This window comes from Lissotriton helveticus, chromosome 6 (assembly GCF_964261635.1).
Source record: "Lissotriton helveticus chromosome 6, aLisHel1.1, whole genome shotgun sequence".
NCBI lineage: Eukaryota > Metazoa > Chordata > Amphibia > Caudata > Salamandridae > Lissotriton > Lissotriton helveticus.
In genome coordinates, this window is record NC_136067.1 from 1,450,521,857 (window position 1) to 1,450,541,988 (window position 20,132).

The window sequence follows — 20,132 nt, forward strand, 5'->3', positions numbered from 1 at the left end:
ACATAGGTATACAATTGTGCGAAAACACATATTCACCTACACACTCACTTATCCACACATCACAGATACACAGAGTGGCATGCACAATCACACAATCACATACACATCCTCACATTTCTATGCTCTAAGATATACAGACACATGTACACTATCCTGTCACACACATACTCAACTACTGAACACCACACAAGCACCTTCACACACAGAGACTTACACTTAGCCTCACAACACACACACAGCAACACACACAACCACACAATCTTATATACACATAGTAGCACATACACTCATCGAACCTTCGACACTGAAATATATATAATCCTTCCCCGTTAAACAACCAACCCCAAACACATCTATTCACACAGGCACACACACAAGTGTACATACATTTATATAATAACAACACCCCACACACAGTCCCACACCACCAGACACTAACTTGCAGACACAACTATCTAGATGAACATTTACATGCACAGTGATACACCCACTCACTCAGGCACACCGTGAGTCAACCCCCTACACACACAGAGTTACACAATGACACACACAATTTGACACATACATAGTCACATACACACCAACACTGACACCTATACTCACTTACAGACACTCCCCTACAAACACGACTGAAGAAATACTGAAGAAATACGACTGAAGAAATACTCCCCGTCAGATTAGGATGGCGGGGGTATATTTTTTCAGTCCGCAGCTTTTCCGCTGCGGTCGCCTTCCGACCGCGGTGGAAAAGCTCTAACATGTCTGGCGGTGTCTATCAGATACCGCCAGGCATATTAGGATGTCTGCGGTACTATGCATTTCTACGGCGGCATTTCCGCCGTGGAAAGGCATACGGTCTTTTGTTTGAGGGCCCTTTGCGGGCCCCCAGGGGTGAAGGGGGGGGGGTGGGGGTTGCACATGGGGGGTACCTATGTTACCCCCCTGCCTTTGCATGCACGAAGCGGCAGGCACCACACGGTGCCTGCCGCTTCGTGCATGCTAATGTCAACATGCATTTTTTAACCTTGCGGCGGGTGCTGCTTGAAGTAGCATCCGCCGCAATGTTAAAGATAGGGGATGTGACCGCCAGGGTGGCAGTCACATCCTAATTGCCATTGAGGGAACGCCGCTGCCCATGCGGACGGTCCCTCTTCCTCGTGGGTGGCGGACGGACGCAAGTCCGTCCGCCATCATAATAGGGCCCTAAGTCACACACACACACATAAACATATTTACACTTATATTTAGACACACTCACACATAGATCAACACAGACTTACACTGAAATTTCTTTACACTCGTATAGGGATGCAACTACTCCTACATACTGATGCTCAAACTCACACAAAGAGAGAGGAATAAAACTACATAAAGATAAATACATAATTCCCTGCTGAGAGACACCCTAAACCACACATACAACCTCACACATTAACTCACATGCGTGCCTACATTAACACAGACTAGAAGACTTACTCTTGCGCACACACACATACACTGTCCTACACACTTCTGCAGACACACTTTTGAAAAAGTATATATTTAAAAAAAAAACTTTAACTAGATCCGTGGTTTCACTGTGAGGCTTTATTTAGCTGGAATTATGTTATGGCACTCACCGGTAATTCGATTTGTGGTGGATCTGCGGCTCTGATACATTATTAATTATATGTCAAAAATAAAAATACACTTATTTTTTAATTGGTGGATTTAAAAAGAGCCTTTGTGTTTATAGTGTGCTGTGCACACTTATAGGTAAAACTGTATAGATTCCTTGATGTTTTTAAGGAAGATCTAGGTCCCTTCTGCTGTGAAATGCAGCTCCGTGCTTTCAGAACACTTCTGGCATGTTGAAGGAGATATTATTGTCATAAATGCAGCATATTTTATGCTCACAGAGAAATGCTGTAACTGTTTTATTGACATGGTTCCTAAATGTCTCAATCTTTGGACAAACCTCAGATGACCGCTGCTATTTCAACCTTTAACATATGTTGGTATATTTAAATTTAGTGTCTGAGTCTAGAGCCATCAATTCTAAGAATGTCTCCTTCATTTGGATTTCAAGTCCAACTCCTATGATTATGCCCAGATTGTTGCCACCATAGTGCAGAATCATGAGGTCTGGGTGCTCGCAATCCAAAATTCTCTCAAGCTTGGCAACAATTGATTCCACTTCGTACCTCTATGGCCAATCCAAGTGATGCCTACTTGATGAAATCCTATATCTTTGTCAATGCAGCAAATGTTTTGTATGCTCTCTGGCCCAAAAGACAAAGCTGTTTCCCACAATTCACACGCTCACCATGATGCTGCTATAGAGGAACTGGATACAGGAGGAGTCAGTAGCAGAATGAGAAATTTCAAGATAGAGCATGGAAAGAGATAAAAGATAGGGGAGAAGATCAGGGTTAGCTAAAGGTTTACTGTTGTGTAGTAAGTTAGGTAGTGAATAACTACCATCTGATTTGTTTACTCTGATTGGGAGATAGGAAAAAGTTTCTGTTTTACTTACTGTAATATATTTACATGTTTTCCATATACACAGTGACTTCCAATGAAACTGCTTGTTAGACTTACAGAGAGGCCTACATTTAATCAACGTTTCACCTGGTGCTTGGTTCTAAATATTTTCCCATGGAAACTGGGCTTGTCAAAAAGGCCATGGGGGAAGGGTGTAATGGAAAGTGCACACTCATTGAAAATAAAGCAAGTAAATGGGTTGACCTGGTTTGGTGCTTGTTTAGTAGAAGGAAAGGAGACACTAGGAATAGATAAGAATAACATATCTATCCCTTTACCTTAGTGATGAACAGTTTCTAAGGGTGTTCGGCGGATCCGTGGATCGATCGCTAATTTGAATGGGGAGGCCATGTTGAGCACCACAATGGATCTACAAACCCAATACACAAGCTTCAAATTGTGAATCTTGCTTATTGGGACTTTGCGGTGGATCCACAAATTCAGTACAACATGTACAAGCAATAGTAACTGCTCCCAGTAAAACATTTTTAAAAGCAGCTTTCTGACTGGGGTATGAATTTTAGGTAACCAATACTTAGGATGTACGACGGTACAACGCGTACCGTTACAACGCGTACCGTTTCAACGCGTCTTTTACAACGCAAGTCGTTACCGCGACTTGCGCTGTAGGGGTGCTGGACTTAGGAATAGTTACATTTACTATTCCAACACCAGCCTACGTACAGTAGGGAAGGTGTTGGAATAGTAAATCTACTATTCCTTATCTTAGAGCGCCCTCCAGCGCAAGTCATGGTTACGACTTGCGTTGTAAAAGACACGTCGTAATGGTACTGCGGGATAACATCCGCGTTGAAAAGGATGTTCCCCAATACTTATACCCCATGTGTAACATTTTCCTCTTGAGTTTATCTGTGGCTGGTGACAATGTACCGAAGATAAACCCTCTTTTTAATTTTGGATTCCAGAAGTGTACTAAGGAGAGTGTGGTACACCTCGCATAATTCATTCAGCTATATTGAACTAAGAGCTTCTTTAAATATATTTTTAATAAGTAGATTTTTATAACACTTTTGCTAATGTGTATATTACTTTTATACAGTGTAGTGTATAAAATAAGTTGAATATGGACTGTAAAGTAGTTTTTTTACTTGATATTTATAGTGGGAAACCCTAGCTCAGTACAGAAATGTATTTTTACTGTGTATGTGTGTGTGTGTACGTTGCTCCTTATTCAGAACATTGTGTAGAAATCGTTTTTAATGCTATTAATTTCAATTGATGTTGGATTTCTAACTCCCCCACATTCAGGGGCCAGACGAGGTGGCAGATCATTCATCTTTCTGGCAACTAAGTTGTGGAATGAAGTGGCGGCCTGTGCAGGTAAGCGTGGTGATGCGATGGGGCGGGGTGGGGGTTGTGGAAGTGATAAAGAACAGAATAGGTAAAATAATGTAAATAAATAATGAAACCACTTACCTTCCGCTGGCAGCAGTGCCGACTCGGCGAGCGCAGGGTAATTGGTTTTATTTATTCTACGTTTTCCGTCCTTTGTCACTTCCACCCCGAGCCCCCGCCCGCCACACTGTGCTTAGCTGCACGGGCTGCAACTGGTGAAATGCGCTTCCGTTTGGTTTGCAAAGTAGCTCATCTGAAACTGTTTTTAGAGAGACCTTAAAGCCAATCTCTTTGACTCATTCATAAATGTAATTTAGCATAATTTCTGTTAGTTTTCCTGTGGGTGATCCTCCTGCTAGCACCGGGACTCCTCCTTGGAGGAAGCTGTGTGTTTTACAAATGCTTTGTATTTTATTGTACCAAGTAATTTGCAGTAAAGACATGCATTAATATTGATAACATTGATGCTAATGTTTAACATATTACACTTGCATTTATGAACGAACTCGCATCACTATCAACAACTTCACACATTATGAAGTCTCCATCAACTCCGACTCAGAAATATGTGGTCAGGCAGGCTCTGCAGCCTAGGCCCGAGGTAACTGATTGACAGGTCACTAGTGTGGTGGCACGTAGCTGGCAGACAAAGGGGCCAACAGGAAACTTAGGTCCATATCCCAGATAAGCGCAGCAACACCACAATGGACCAGGGAGATTGGCCCCAGTAGAGCACACATGTCCAAAGGGATATAAAAATTCCCACAACATCATAAAGTCAGATGCCACACAAAGTTAGGAATACATAGTCAATCAGGACACATCACACACAGTGATCATGTGCCGGAACATTTGGGCATGTTACCCACTGGCCCACATTGTGTCCACGCAAGATTGGGGCCCACCAGCATTGATTATTAGGGCCCTTATATACAACTCCACAGACAAGGCATGTAACATTCCTCAACCAAACAAGGTTCACCGGAAGTACTTTTATAATACCTAGAAATTGTATTAAACCACTCATGATTGATTGTAATTTGAGGCAAGGGGTATATCCTGAGCTAAGAGCAAATATTTCAGTCCATCAAAGAAAATTCCATATGCGGATTTGTCTTCATATCATCTTGATTTATTTTCAATCTTCATCAAGAGAACATACACTAGCCGCCAACACGTGTTTCGTCTTTGTCAGGTAACCAAACGACTTCTTCAGGGCTAGAAACATTACAATAAATATAATCAAAATGGCATAGATCCAAAGTGTTCTTTAAGACTTAATTAAAGTTATTTAAAGCAATGTAATACATGCAAAGGCATAGATCCAATAGTGAATTTTTGGGGGTTTTTTCCCCCAGGACACTGGCTACGTTGAGCGTCGTAATTGGATGCATACAATTTTTTTTTTACGGCTGACACTTGCCACTTATGGATACCAGGATATGTATGATTATTTGAGCTATATAAGGATTCTGGAATATTTATATCAATAGTGAGTGCACGCTTTCTCTCTTACTTGGCTAACTAGTGAATATACAAACTTTATTCACCCATTGTAAAATCCACCAAAATTATTACAAGATAAATTAAACAGAGTGAATTCCCACATCTTTTCACTTTAGATTGTCTTGGTGGCTGTCGAGATTTTAAGAAGGCCCACCCCGTTTCGCCTATATACCGAGCCTAGCTATAGGTGAGCCCCCCCTTTTCTAACCACTTTGCTTTCCCTTACTTTATCTCTGCGCATCTCGCCTTTTACTAACTCTTTGGTTCCCTGGTTTCTTACATCACGGAACTGGATCATCTATTGGATTATGGTCACTTTTTCTTAATCACATTATCTACACTAATTTTTGTAACCTAGGCTGCATGTTGCCTTGTTTACTTTGCACAGACACGTGTGGTTCTCTTTACGGCTTCACCTTCTGGTGGTTTTTTAGAATTAACAAATGTCCAGATAATCCTTTTGGAATGAGAACTTTCAATTATATAAATGGGGATGATGAACAAGTATTGAAATGAAGGATCATTTCTAAAATCACTTTGTTTGTCTTTGACCTATTATGCTAAATGAATAGGTGATGTCATGATATGAACATCGGTCAATTGACCTCTATCTAGGCCACTTTGTTTGTTACTTTTTCACTATTGGATCTATGGCTTTGCATGTATTACATTCCTTTAAATAACTTTAATTGACTCTTAAAGAACACTTTGGATCTATGCCATTTTGATTATATTTATTGTAATGTTTCTAGCCCTGAAGAAGTCGTTTGGTTACTTGACCAAGACGAAACTCGTGTTGGCGGCTAGTGTATGTTCTCTTGATGAAGATTGAAAATAAATCAAGATGTTATGAAGACAAATCTGCATATGGAATTTTCTTTGATGGACTGAAATATTTGCTCTTAGCTCAGGATATACCCCTTGCCTTCTGTTTGACAATTGTGTTTTACCTCTAATTCACATTGTTTGGTTTGTGGTGGGTGACCAGGACCTTATCCTTCAAGCTGAATAAGATATTGATTCTCACTTGTGTTTCTTCCCAGCGCAACTAACACTCAGTCACCTGTTTTGCTTTTTATTGATTGTAATTTGAGACAGTCTTGATCTGCTTCTGTAACTGTACTCCCTGCCACATCATTTAATTAGACCAACTGTTCCTGTTTTCCCAAACGCATTTTGTTTTTTCAAGGTAAATTCACATTTCAGCAACATTTGTGTCTTATTTTGTTATATATTCTTTCTTGCTATGATGTGTTAATCACTTACAATTTCATGTAATTCGCAGGGATAAAGTACCAGATTTAGTATTAAAAAGACACAGGGCATGATTATGATGGCAGTGGGACCGCCACCGACAGGCCGCCGGAGGCAGTCCCACCGACATGCAGCCCATCGGTCCGACCAGCGCATTAGGATGCAGGCAGTTGGAGCTTGGCTTTTGGGGGAAAAACAGCTATCTCTGGCAGGATGTAGGATCCCATCGCGACAGCAGTCGGACTCCTATCCCTTCAATGAGGGTGTTGCCTGTACAAGCATGGCCATAGGGATTTTGCTGTCCCTTTCTGACAGCTTGTTCATGGTGGTCCAACCGCCATGTAGAAGCTGTCAGAAATGGACTTTTTGGGTCCCAATCAGGGCCCCTTTCTCAAGTGGGCTTCTGCACAGTGTCCCAGGGGGTACCTATGGTACTCCCCACGCACATTTATGCCTGGCTTGCGGTGCATGGATGTTTCACAAAGTGCCTTTTTCAACAGCGGCTTATGCTACATCCCTTTGTCTGGGCCGCAGCACAAGCTGCTTTCAAAGAAGAAATGTTATGACTGCCTGACAGGCAAGTAGTCCTATCGTATTCAGGCAGGTGGAACAATCGCTACAATTTTGGATGGTCATCTGCCTGAAACAATGATGGTCGGACGCTCCTCTGACTACCATTGTAATCAGGCCTGTAGTATCTACTTCCTTATAATGTTAGGTAAAGGTAAATGTAGTAAAGAAATCAAAGTAACCAAGTGAAGAAAGAAGGTTAGCCACTTACTAGTAAATCAATTTGAGTGGGCCTGGACTAGCCTCAAATAGGAATGCTCAGGGTCAAAACTGCATGTTACAGAACTTTGGGGGAAAATGTGTACTGTGGTATTCAATCCTGCATGATGAGCTATGTTCAGGGTAAAATGTGTCTGTGGTAGAGACTGGGTGGAGTGTCTTGTGGGGGACTAGGATTCTTATAAAAACCTTTGTAAAGGGTTAAATTAAATTATTACACTAGGTTTGGAAAATAATAGGTTCTGTATATTATGGTCTCTGTAAGCAGGTCTGTTAATCTATTAATTGATAATTGATTTGGCTTGGATAAGATGCAGTTTGTTGTTCTGAGGTACTGGTCTATCTGTGAAGACATCAATTCAGAGTGAGATGTTTATGTTGAAGACCCATGTGAACCACTAAAGGATGCTCTGTTGTGATATAATGACTGATTTTTGGACAGTGGAACATACGCCAACTTTTATTATGTTGAGCATTTCCTGTATACAGTTCTCCATCTTACTAAAAGTTGCGTTAAAGAGGCTAGTCTCCCATTAGATATATTGATTGTTCCCCTAAAGAAATCTCTGTCTTCTCTGAACTGAGATGAATATCAATAGTTCAGTCCCAGCTCAAACATACCATGTACTGGTAAGTGAATCCACTTCTACTCTCACTTTAAACAAATCTCAGAACCAAAATGCCAGTCCCTAGGTGCACACTTCTAGTACCTGGCTCCGGCACATCTGCATACAACTGTTCATGAACATCATTCGGGGGTAGTCAGGAGTCATAGCTAAGACCTCTGGCTTTGTCCCTGCTACTCTTTTGCAACCCCTGGCTTTAGAGGGGGTGAAACACTGAGCTGACTGTGTACTGTCGCAGGCCATAGATACCGTGTACTGGTAGGTGAACCTGCATGCACACACAACTTGCAGTTAAACAAAGCTCTGCATTAAAAGGCCAGTCCCCAGGAGCCAACATTGCCTAATACCAGGCACATCTACTTCTGCATACATCTCCTCCCCTGAACAAAGCTTGCAATTAAGTGTCTAGTCCTCTAGTAGACACGCTACGTTTCTCTCATAGTGGGACTGACCATGAAGATCCAGTCCACTACAACAATTACCATGTACTGGTAGGTGAAGTCACTTGTACACACAGTTGTTTCCCTAAACAAAGGTGTGCATCAAAAGGCCACTCTCCCAAAAAACTAATTACCTAATTCTGGGGACAGTTCCTTCTGCATATAACTCTACCTCTAAGCAAAGCTTAGAATAAAGTGTCTAGTCTTGTGCTAGAATCATTAGATGTTGAAAGCACTGACACTCTTTAATAGAGACCTTTCCGCCTCGGTAAAGCTGAGTAACAATAGTTCAAACCCAGCTCATATATACCATGTACTAGTAGGTGAAGCCACTTCTAAGCACAGTTCTCATTTTAAAGAAAGATCTGCTCAAAAGGCCAGTCCCCAGATGCACACTTCTCATAGTATCAGTCCCTGGCACTTCTGCATATATATGTATGCCTAACCAAAGCTCACAGATCAGTGACTACTTCCCTACTACAAATTCTAAGTGATAAAAGCTTCAAACTTTTTTAATATACAGGTTTCTCCCTGAACAGAGCTGACTGTGTACTGTTCAGTCCCAGATCATACCTACCATGTACTGGTAGGTGAAACCACTTGCACTCAAGTTCTTACTTTTTACAAAACTCTGCATTAAAATGCTGGTCCCCAGGTGTGCACGCCTCTTAATACTAAGCCCTGGCACTTCTGCGTCCAACTGTCTCCCTAATCAAAGCTCACATATCAATAACTACTACCCTACTACACATTTTAGGTGACAAAATGTTCAAGCCACTTAAAAATAAACGTTTCTTTCTGAACAGAGCACAAACAAACATACACACACATATTCAATGAAAAAAACCTTGAGTAACCGTAGTTATAGTTAGGAAGACTGTATTTATTCTTTCTGTACAAACTAAACTTAAACTACACAAACATTAGAAATTCTTAAGTTATAGTTATACCCTACCTTTATAATTTACGCGCCACCTTTAAATTATTATAACTTGTGCATCTCCATACACAGTATATTGAACTCAGTAGCCACACTATAACTCGCCACTCTACCATGCACTATGTTCTCACAAATTTTGTAATTTGCGATATGATAAGTGGTGTAGTAAATGTTTTAATTTCAGGTGCCAAAAGTAATATCATCTGAAAGAGTATAGGCAGTGCAGGTAGAAGGCATGAGCTATAGTTAATGAAGAGTGACTACCAACATCAACCAAAGTACTTTAGTAGACATTACTCTGTAAAGAAGTTTCACAATAGAGGTACAAAATTAAGTACCAAATAGCTCAGAATAATATAAAGCATCATTGATGTCATCACACATTCACCCTCCTTAGGTGAGGCAAGCTTCCATTATGTACTACAATGATCTCAAACCATATGGGTAACGCCTACAACACATAGGACCCTATTACGATGGCGGTTGGAAAGCCTCTGACCTTTGAATGAAGGTTTTCCAACTACCATCATAGGTTTCAGTTCAGACCGACTGACAATGATGAAGCCGGTCGGAACTGAAACTGGCTGGTCATTCCTGCTGGTTTACGATGGGTTCAAGGAGCCTGTCAGCTAGTCGGAAACTGCTCGTAATCCCAAAAGGTAGGCCTTTCCGCCCTTGATATTACGATGCACAGTTTCCATCATGATTTCCATGTGGGCCTGCCCTACTATGGACAGCATTTCGGCTGTAACAAACCCTTAACAGTTAACAAACTTCTTGAGAGATATTAAGTATACATGAGTAAACGGGTGCTGTAAACAGTGTTTACCATATGCAGACACTTTACCCAGTACCACAGGATTTGCAGTGAGGCAAACTTTCATGAAGAAAATACCACAGATTATTTTAGAAAATCCAATAACATTGTTCCTTCTATGCAAAGTCTCTCCAAACAGCAACTACTAACTATAAACACCCAAGGCCTGAAGCTGATAAATGTCAAACTACCAAGACCCTTCATACTCCACTACAAACTCTATGGAAAAATCACCTTTGTTGGCTAATTAGGCAGATATATATTGGTAAGTATTTGCAGCACACAGTTACTCAAATTTTGAAAAAAATACCATGCTTAGAGAATTCCCTGAAAGTAGTCAAGGCTGCTTATAATACTTGGTATCTACTACACACAATATTCACAATGTTAACCTGTTCACAATGATTGTTTATGCAAAATAAAATAAAACTACTAGTGTCCATATACTGGACAGACATTATCTACTACCGCCTGCACATAGTGTTACTCCTGCACACACTTGTTCGCTGTACAGAGTGTGAAATGAAAGGCAAAACGATTTTTTTTTCTAATACACAATATTTATATAACTGTTCAAACACTTCAAAATATATTTTATTAGTTATGAAAGCAATTTTTTTTGTAATTCTGTGTGATGAAAAAAGGTCTTAATAAGATGAAAATAAATTAGAACACTTTATTTGGTGATGTCCAAATGATAAACATATTCCCTAAAACCTAATTTCCACAGATTATTGTTTATACTCTACAGCCCCAATTACGAGTTTCGGCGGTGCAGGGGTGGTCAGTACTCCAACGCTTAACCCTGCACTGCCGATACTCGCCACCACCCGCCTGCCAGATTGCAAGTTGTTTGTAGTCTGGTGGGCAGGCGGCGTTGCATTCCAAGGGCGGAGCCTCATTCAAAGGCAGAGGTGCCTTTCATTTTATAAAGAATTATGTTTGTAAAATATAAGATATGATTGTATCAAACTAAAACCATAGGCGCATTTGGTTTCTTCGCCCTCTGACATCATTTTAACCCTTCCATTGTGATTGTGCACCTTATTATCCATATTGAATCTATTATTCCACAGGAACCACTGTTTCTGACCATAATTTACCCACCCAGGTTCCTTAGTGAGTTGGGTTCCCTTGTCATTTTTCTTGACCTACAGGGAATGGTGGTTCCCTGGAGGCGGTGGTCCCAGGACAATCTGACTCCCCAACTTGTAATGGGGTGGTCGGACCGCCGGTGTGGCTGGACCACAAGCGCTGCACCCCGCTAGTATGATGGTCCTCAGACCCCCATCCTCGTTATTTGGGCCTATGTAGTTTTATCAGTAAAACTTCATGTTAGTGGGAACGTTTGGATCCCTTTCAATTGAAAATATGCTGTTTGTAAATTACAGTGTGCCACCACATCCTACTTTAGGGATACCTTTATTAAAAGTGAGTTTTTGTTTTTAAACTTGAACTGAGAAGCATTCCTGCCCCAGCTGTGTTGTCAATGTTATTAGTAAACTAAGAGGCAAGTCAGGGGTCATGTGTACCATATGTGTGGGCTAGATTCTTATTGTACATAGTACAGGCGTTTAGTTTATTAAATCAAACAAAAGTCTTTTTGTACAGTAGAAATGCTGAACTTACATATTTGAAGGTGCTCTCATATGTGATAATGAATAAAAAGGCAGCTCTGTAAAACAAAATATTTGCTAGGATCATACAGTTTGAGATCAGAGTATGGGTCAAGTGCATTACACTTAGGTTGAGTAGATTATTCAAGTCACTAGACCTGCAGGTTTAGTAATATTTTAATGGTTTTTCAAGGTCTCACTTCAACACACCTATGACTCATTGGCAGAACAATAAATATATAACAAAAAGGAGGAGTACCACCATACACAAAGCTCAAAAGAGCGATTGCTTGTGGGATGGAGAACAATCATTTTGTAAACAGACCGATTACCAAAAAAGGACCTAAACAAAATTAGGTAGAGAAGTAGGATGATAGTTACGTGTCACTATGTAAACTATAATATAAACCAAATAACACATTGGATGATGTCATCAGTAATGTCATGAATGATGTCATGTGAGATGTCATCAGTTATGTCATCAATGATGTCATAAAACATGCCATGACTGATGTAATATGTGATATCATTAGCAGTGCATGGTGAGGGTGCAAGGTATAGTTAGCAGTGGTAACTATAATTGCAGAATTTCTCTGTTTTTGTATAAACCTTTGCCACTGAAATTCACACCTAACTATATTTACTTTAGCCTTTTTTTTTCAGTGAAAATTTAGCCTGAGTACGGACATAAGGATAGTACTCGTAAAGGCCTTTGCAAATTCGTAAACTCAACATATAAGTTTACATTTGTGAATCAGACTCCTTGCCTTAATGAATCCACACTGATGCCAGTAATGGATTTATTAAAACATGCAAACAGGGGCCATCTTAGAGGTGCCCCCTGAAACCTACCAGTTCTTAGTCTATTGACTGACTTGTATCTTCCAGCCTTCCAGCACAGACAAGTTTCTGACCCTCTGGATGTGAGAGCAGGCGCTCTTAGTGGTCAGAAACAATACCTGCTCAGGCAGAAGGTGCTTCCACCTACTCCAGCAGAATGGCTTGTGAATCTGCATAACAAGACCAGAGGCTTCAAAGTCTCTGCCTCCTTTAATATGCACCCCGGCATCCCCCAGACCTGGGAGATGCAACCCCCTGCCCTGAGGCCCATCTGGCACCAGGACAGGGTAATTAGCCAAGCAAGTAGGCGGATTGCCCTACCAGGCTAGTAACACCCCTAAGGTGGGCTGCCTGATATGCTCCCCGAAGGAAAGAGTCCACCACCTTGAGTTTGGTGGAATAAGGAACTCTGGGGCAGGGTTATGCCCAATCCCCACAGGAAGTGGTCATCTAGGGGTTTTAGTGACCCCAAGGTTAAATAGCCCGTTGGCTACTATACTTCACTCCCCTTAACACCCCAAAATTCTGTATTTAGGTTACCCCAAGCCACCTGAAACTCAGATTCACCAAAGACAAAGATGAGCTGAAGAAGTGAGAAATGTGGGCTGCCTGTGGACTTTGTCGCTAAATCCTGCCTTCCTGCTCCTGTCAGTATAGTTGTAACAACCCAACTTGTCCTGCAGATGTGCATCCTCCAAAAGCCTCGGAGGGCTGCCAGCACTTTGTCAACCAGTCAGCATCTCCCTTGAAGTGGAGGAGCCTTTTCCCTGCAGACACCAGCTGCAATGTCCCATTAACTGTTCTACTGACCACCGGCTCAACCGGCGCAACAGCCACCCAGGAGAAGGTCACCATGCTCTAGAGGGTCAGATCAATTTCCCCACCAAGGTTGGAGGTACCCGGATGCCCAGGAGCCGCCCTGCACTTATTCCCAGGGTACCATACCCCTTGCAGCAACCAAGACTCGTTTGTAGTTCAAACCAGACAGCGACACTGCCAAGACCTACCAGCCAGCAAGGTGATTCAGCATCATAGAGGCCCGCATGCGAGTGGCCCAGCAGTCATGTTTTGCCCCTTTCTGCAGGTCTGGCCAAGATCCATGAGTGCCTTTCACATTTGGGAACAGCCAACTAAAACCCTCTGCACCCGAACTCACAGGGTATACAACCACCAACTGTGCCCCCCCTGCTCCCAAGACCCTCACAAACTGAGCTCCCTGTTGGAAGCTCCCAGACTTGTCCCCAAGTCCTCCCCTGCAACCTGTTTGTAGGTGCCCCCGAACTGCTAGTGGATCTTGTGACCGTGACCGTCTAGCACCTTAAGTCCTAAAGGGGACCCTCAAAATATGATTCCAAAGACTGATGCTTCTGAACATGGGATAGTAGCGCTCCTATCTCAGACGAACAATGATGGCCATAACAAGCCTGTTGCTTTCATTAGCAGGAGGTCCCTCCCCAGAGAACAGTGTTAAAGTGCTGTTGAGAGGGAAGCCTTTTCTGTGGGTTAAGAAGCTGAGACCATACCTATGTGGTACTCACTTCCTTGTACAAACAGGCCACAGGCCTCTTAGAAGGCTGGTGCAAATGAAAGGTGAAGGCCCCAAACTGTTGAAGTGGTCTATCTCCCCACAGGGAGTGGGCTTTACAGTGGAGCACAGACCTGGGACTGACCATGCCAATGCAGATGGACTTTCCAGGTTTTTCCACTTAGAAGACAAAGACTTTCTGGGGGGAGGAGGGGGCGGGGTTAATTAAAAAACACAGCTCCGGTTAATCTGAAGGGCACTTGCTAGATATCTGCATTTGTGATCATACAATAGATTCAGCTGGGCCCAGATTGTTATTTAACCTCCAGATCTTTCAAAGATATGGAGGACAAATTAAAAAACCTGAGCACAGATTAATCTATTGGATGACGACGAATGCAGATATCTAACAACTCACCCAATGATAGCGACAATATACTTCCTACCAAAAATACATAAACATGCAACTAACCCACTGGGAAGACCAATTATATCAGCTAAAGGATGCATTGTTAGAACCCATCCCAAATTACATTGACTTCTTCCTCACACCTTATGTTCAAGACCTGAGCCCTTATCTCAGAGAGCGATCTAGTTTGACATCTACAGGAAAGTCCTTGTTCACGTACTTTCAAACTAATTGCAATGGATGTTACAGCTTATATACTAATATTGAGAATTAAATTGGCCTAAGAGCATGTGATTTTTTTTCCAAAGAAAAGGAATATACATTTGGCCAGCCATATTGAAATGCTGTTAGAAATTATTAAACTATGCTTAACACAGACGTATTTTTATTTGGAAAGGAAATCTACAAACAAACTAAAGGAACTTAGATGGGATTCTCATTTAGTCCAAATTATGCATGTCTAACAATGGGCTGGTGGGAATAACAAATTGCATGGGCACCAGAAAATTATCAATATGTGGAGAAGACCATCATGTGGTTATGATATATAGATAACTAATTTATCATCTTAGAGAGTACAGAGGAAGAATTCTCAAAATACTTTATGATACTCAACACAACTAATGCAAAATGTAAATTTACATATGACATCAGTGAATCCAGAGTGACATTCTTAAACACAGAAATATATATTGAACAAAATAAAATTAAAACGACTCTACACAGAAAAAAGACCGCAGCCAACGCATTTCTACATGCTGACAGTTTTCATCAATCATTGCTGATAAACAGCATTCCATGCAGTGAATTTCCTAGGATCCGTAGAGCATGCTCCCAAGAGGAAGAAATTAATACACATCTCCAGGAAACAACCCACTGCTTTGAGAGAAGAGGTTACAAACAAAATGTAATTAGAGCTGGTGTAACCAAAATGAATGAGACAAAAAAATAAAGAAAATCCTGCAAAAAAACTGAAACATCTTACAATTAGATCTAACAGTAGCCAAAACAATGGGATAACATCCCAATATAACCTTCCGAAGAGCTAAAAATCTCAAGGATACTCTGATGCACAGCCATTTTCGAAAGAAGAATAAAACAACCTGGCTAAATTTATCTGGCTTTGTTAAATGTCACAAATGCAAAGCTTGCCAAATTATTAATAAATAACAAATTATTATGGCATCAAAGAAAAAATGGGTAATCAAACAAAACATCACATGTAAGAGCCAGTTTGTGGTTTATGTAATTGAATGCCCATGTAATTTTAAATATGTGGGCAGTACCATTTGCAAACTGAAGGGAAGGATTTTTGAACATGTCAGAGCAACTATTAACAAAGATCGGGGAAATGTGATTGAGAAACATATGGAATTGTATCATGAAAGCAATTGGAAACAATTAAGATTCTATGCCATTGAAATGATCAAACAAAGTGAAAGAGGCGGTGATATAACACGTAAGTTGACACAAAGCGAATCCCAACACATATTGAACTTACGAACATTAACACCATTTGGTCTGAGTCAGGATGAAGGGGTGTACATACACCTTTAAAAAATTACTTAACAAGGTACATTGGCTTTACCATCGGAGAAACTTAAACTGCCCGGGGAATTTTAAGAATATCTTTATTTGAGCAAATGTTTATAATTGGCCCTCTATAGGGCATGATTAGTTAAATGCGGGTTTACTATAGCTGTTAAAAATAATTCAACAATAATGTGTATGGGAATACAAACCCACCATAGGATATGACTGGAGGTGTTTGATTTGTTCTAAAAAAAAACTTAACGTAAAATTATGGTGAGTTAAATTGCCACTTGAAAGCAAGCCAATCAAAATTATTAAAGGTTTCACACCATGGTATAATACATAGCTAAAAAAAAAAAACTAGCTTAACCGCCATTGTTATTCATGATTTAATTTAATTGATATACTAAGCACTGGCTATGCACCACATTTCCCAAAATTGATTGTTATGGATGAGTGGATTTAGCACATGACAATATTTAAATGTGCCTGACTCTGTAATGGCATACCTGTGATCAAGGTCTCTGTGAGACCGAAACGCGTAGGGCCATCGTGACTTCATCTTCACAATAACATGAAATAATAAAAATAAGGATTATTGAGTACCCGAGATTGTGAATTGATGATGTGTGTGCGCGTGTGTGTGTGTGCGTGCATGTGTGTGTGTCTGTGTGTATATATATAAATAGATGTATATATATATATATTTCACCATTGCTCCCATGCAGAGAGACGAGTTGAGTCGCACACAATCAATCAAAAGTATTTTATTCGTTTTATTTTGTGCAAAACCATAAAAGTTCACAACACGATGGGGTACAGTGATTTATTTCAAAGGTTGAACGTTCCTTTAACCTGATGCATTTCGACTCCAACGAGCCTTTCTCAAAGGGCGGAATGATGACAGTGCTTACTCCATTCTCTTGCTTATGTAGTGGATAATAGCCCCCTGGTGGGCGCCGTAGGATTCATTTATCCAAAGCTTGCTGGTATATGTAGTTCACTGTCTCTCCTTCAGTGGGTAATGCTTTGACATTTTTTAAAAGAAGTCGCTGTGTGCCATCGTGATTCCCTGCACACATCTTTTAATGCTGCTGGGATCCATACCGGAGTCCAGTCCCCGGCGGCTGGCTGTACCCTTGAATATATATATTAATTGAAAAAACCATAGGTTTCACACACGTCATTGTTAGGAATTAGCATTTAAAAAAACATGCAAATTCATTGGAAAAACCCTAGTTTTCACACGTTATAGTTAGCTGAACATTTCTCTCATACAAAAACTTTGAAATTCCTCCGTTATAGTTAGCTCAGCTAACTATAACTTGCGCGCCCGCAATGCACTGCTGATGACGTCACATATAACATCACTCATGACATGGTCAGTGACATCACTCATGACATCACTGATGAAATCTCAAATGGCATCACTGATGACATCATCCACTGAATGTGTGTCTTTCAGAAAAATAAATATTTTCATATATGTATATCTATATCTAAAGGTCGATGGAAGAATAAATGGGTAAATACGTGTCTAAATGGATGTTTTCTTTATAAATTTCATTCTATAAATGACTTATTAAGAGTATCTTAGTGAATACATGTATTAGCGAGTAATGTTTAAATATGCAAATATATGTATCAGTGTCTCACTTTCTTTATAAGTGGCTGCATGGGTTGGTGAGTAGCTACACGAGTGTCTATATGGGTTATTAGTTGGTTTTTTGAGTATCAGAATGAGTGTCTGTATGGTTTGGTGGCGGGTATTACTTACACAGATGCATGAATGACTGACTCACTGTTTGTATATGTTTTGAAGACAGCATGTGTGCAGGACTGCACAGGTGGATGAATGTGTGTATGGGTGTGCTAGTGAGTGAATGACTGCCTCAATAGTGTCTTTATGAGTAAGTACATATGTTTTAAACATGTGTGAGTATCGATGTATATAAGTAAGGATATATGACAGTGACAAATTCAAAAAGTTCCTGTATAAATAAGTATGTGTTTCTATCACTGATTGTTTAAGAGAGTAAGTATGTGTACGTTTCTGTAAAAGTAAGTGTAGTGGTGTGTGTATAGCTGTATATGCAAACAAATGGATGTTTGGTTGTTTATTTGCATATGTGCGTATGTGTGTGAGTAACTGTATGAATGAGTGTCGGTGTGTAACAGTATTTTTAAGTATATGAGTACATATGATGAGTGAGTACATGTATAAGTGACTATGTAGAACTGTTGGTGAATGAGTGCATGGGTATGTAGATGGCGGAATTACTGAATAGGTTGTTGGTAAGTCGTATTGGTATCTCCATTTTTTTTTTACCTTCTATTTCTGAAGGTGTGTATCAAAGGTTATATTACGCCAAAAAGAGGTCTGCCATTCTTTCACAAGGATGATATAATCAGTGATGTCATCAGTGATGTCATTTGAGATGTCATCAGTGATGTCATGAGTGATATCACTGACCATGTCATGAGTGATGTTATATGTGATGTCATCAGCAGTGCATTGCAATTTCAAAGGTTTTGTATGAGAGAAATGTTCAGCTAACTATAAGGTGTGAAAACGAGGGTATTTTCAATGAATTTGCATGTTTTTTTAAATGCTAATTCCTAACTATAACGTGTGTGAAACCTATGGTTTTTTCAATTAATTTGCAAGGTTTTTAAAATGCTAATTCCTAACTATAACGTGTGTAAAACCTATGGTTTTTTCAGTGAATTTCAAAGGTTTTGTAAATGATAAATTATAAATGTAATAATTATTATGTCTTTCTTTTTACACTAATTTCTTTTATTTCTAATATAAATATTTATATGTATTTAATTTTTTAGATTATATTTCATATTCTTATTATAAAATGATAACAAAACTAAATTGCAAAGTAATTTTGGGATTAATTATTGCTTGACTTCGGTTGCAAGTATAACACAACTCCAGCAATGCTCTGGGGCCCTATGCTCACAAAGCTGTATCAATCCTTACACCTGCTTCAAACATATGCAAGGTTTTGACGCAGCATAAGCTCAAAAGTGACTGAATGAAATGTTATACATTTCACTCAGTCACTTTTAGGAGTCGTTGCTGCACCCCCTTCTGCACACAAAAGCCTCTTCTGGCGCAGGGCTTTACAATGTAATGCACCCTCCAGATGCGTCACATTGCTAATAGCACACACCATGGCACATCTTTTGCACCACCGCTGTGTCACAAAAATGTCGCAATGGCTGTGTAAAAGAGGCACAAGGGGATTGTAAATCTGCCCCTAACACATACAAATTCACCCAGGCAGTTTCACCAGCAGCGCAAAATGAAGCATAGACTTCTAACATATTTATGTACATATGTTACATTCAAGTGCTTCGCACATACTACAGTATACTACAGGTAAACACCTTATAGATTTATGCTGTAGCACTTCCTTATAGCTCTGCACTTTCACATTCTCCATACACTAATAATATATTCATTCATTCATTTATGAACTACACATTCATTCTGACAAACTTTTACACACTAACATAGAACTATAGTTCTTTCTTTGACCAGTGAAGGTAGTTCTAAAAAGAACTGTTTTTTTTGTTTTGTATTTTTTTTGTGTTTTCTCAACAAATTCCAACCGGAACAAAAGAATGAAAAAAAGAACATCTAATGTCGAGGACAGCAATGATCCTGTATCCTGCGTTTTATCAGGTCGATAGACTGATCCCCATAACACAAAAGTTTATCGCAATAAATGCAAAGAAATTTAACTTTAGCAAAGTCAGAATCAATATGTGGGTGTGGACTGCTTGCTGAAAATACTGCCGCAGATGATGTGCTTGCTGTAGCAGCAGGTGTGTTCTCGTGCAACCTCCGTCTTTCAGCTCAAGCAAAGTTCTTGGGGTCCAGGTTCTTCACGTGTCGCACCATATTTGCTGTGCCAAAGGAGTATTTTTTACATGGATCACC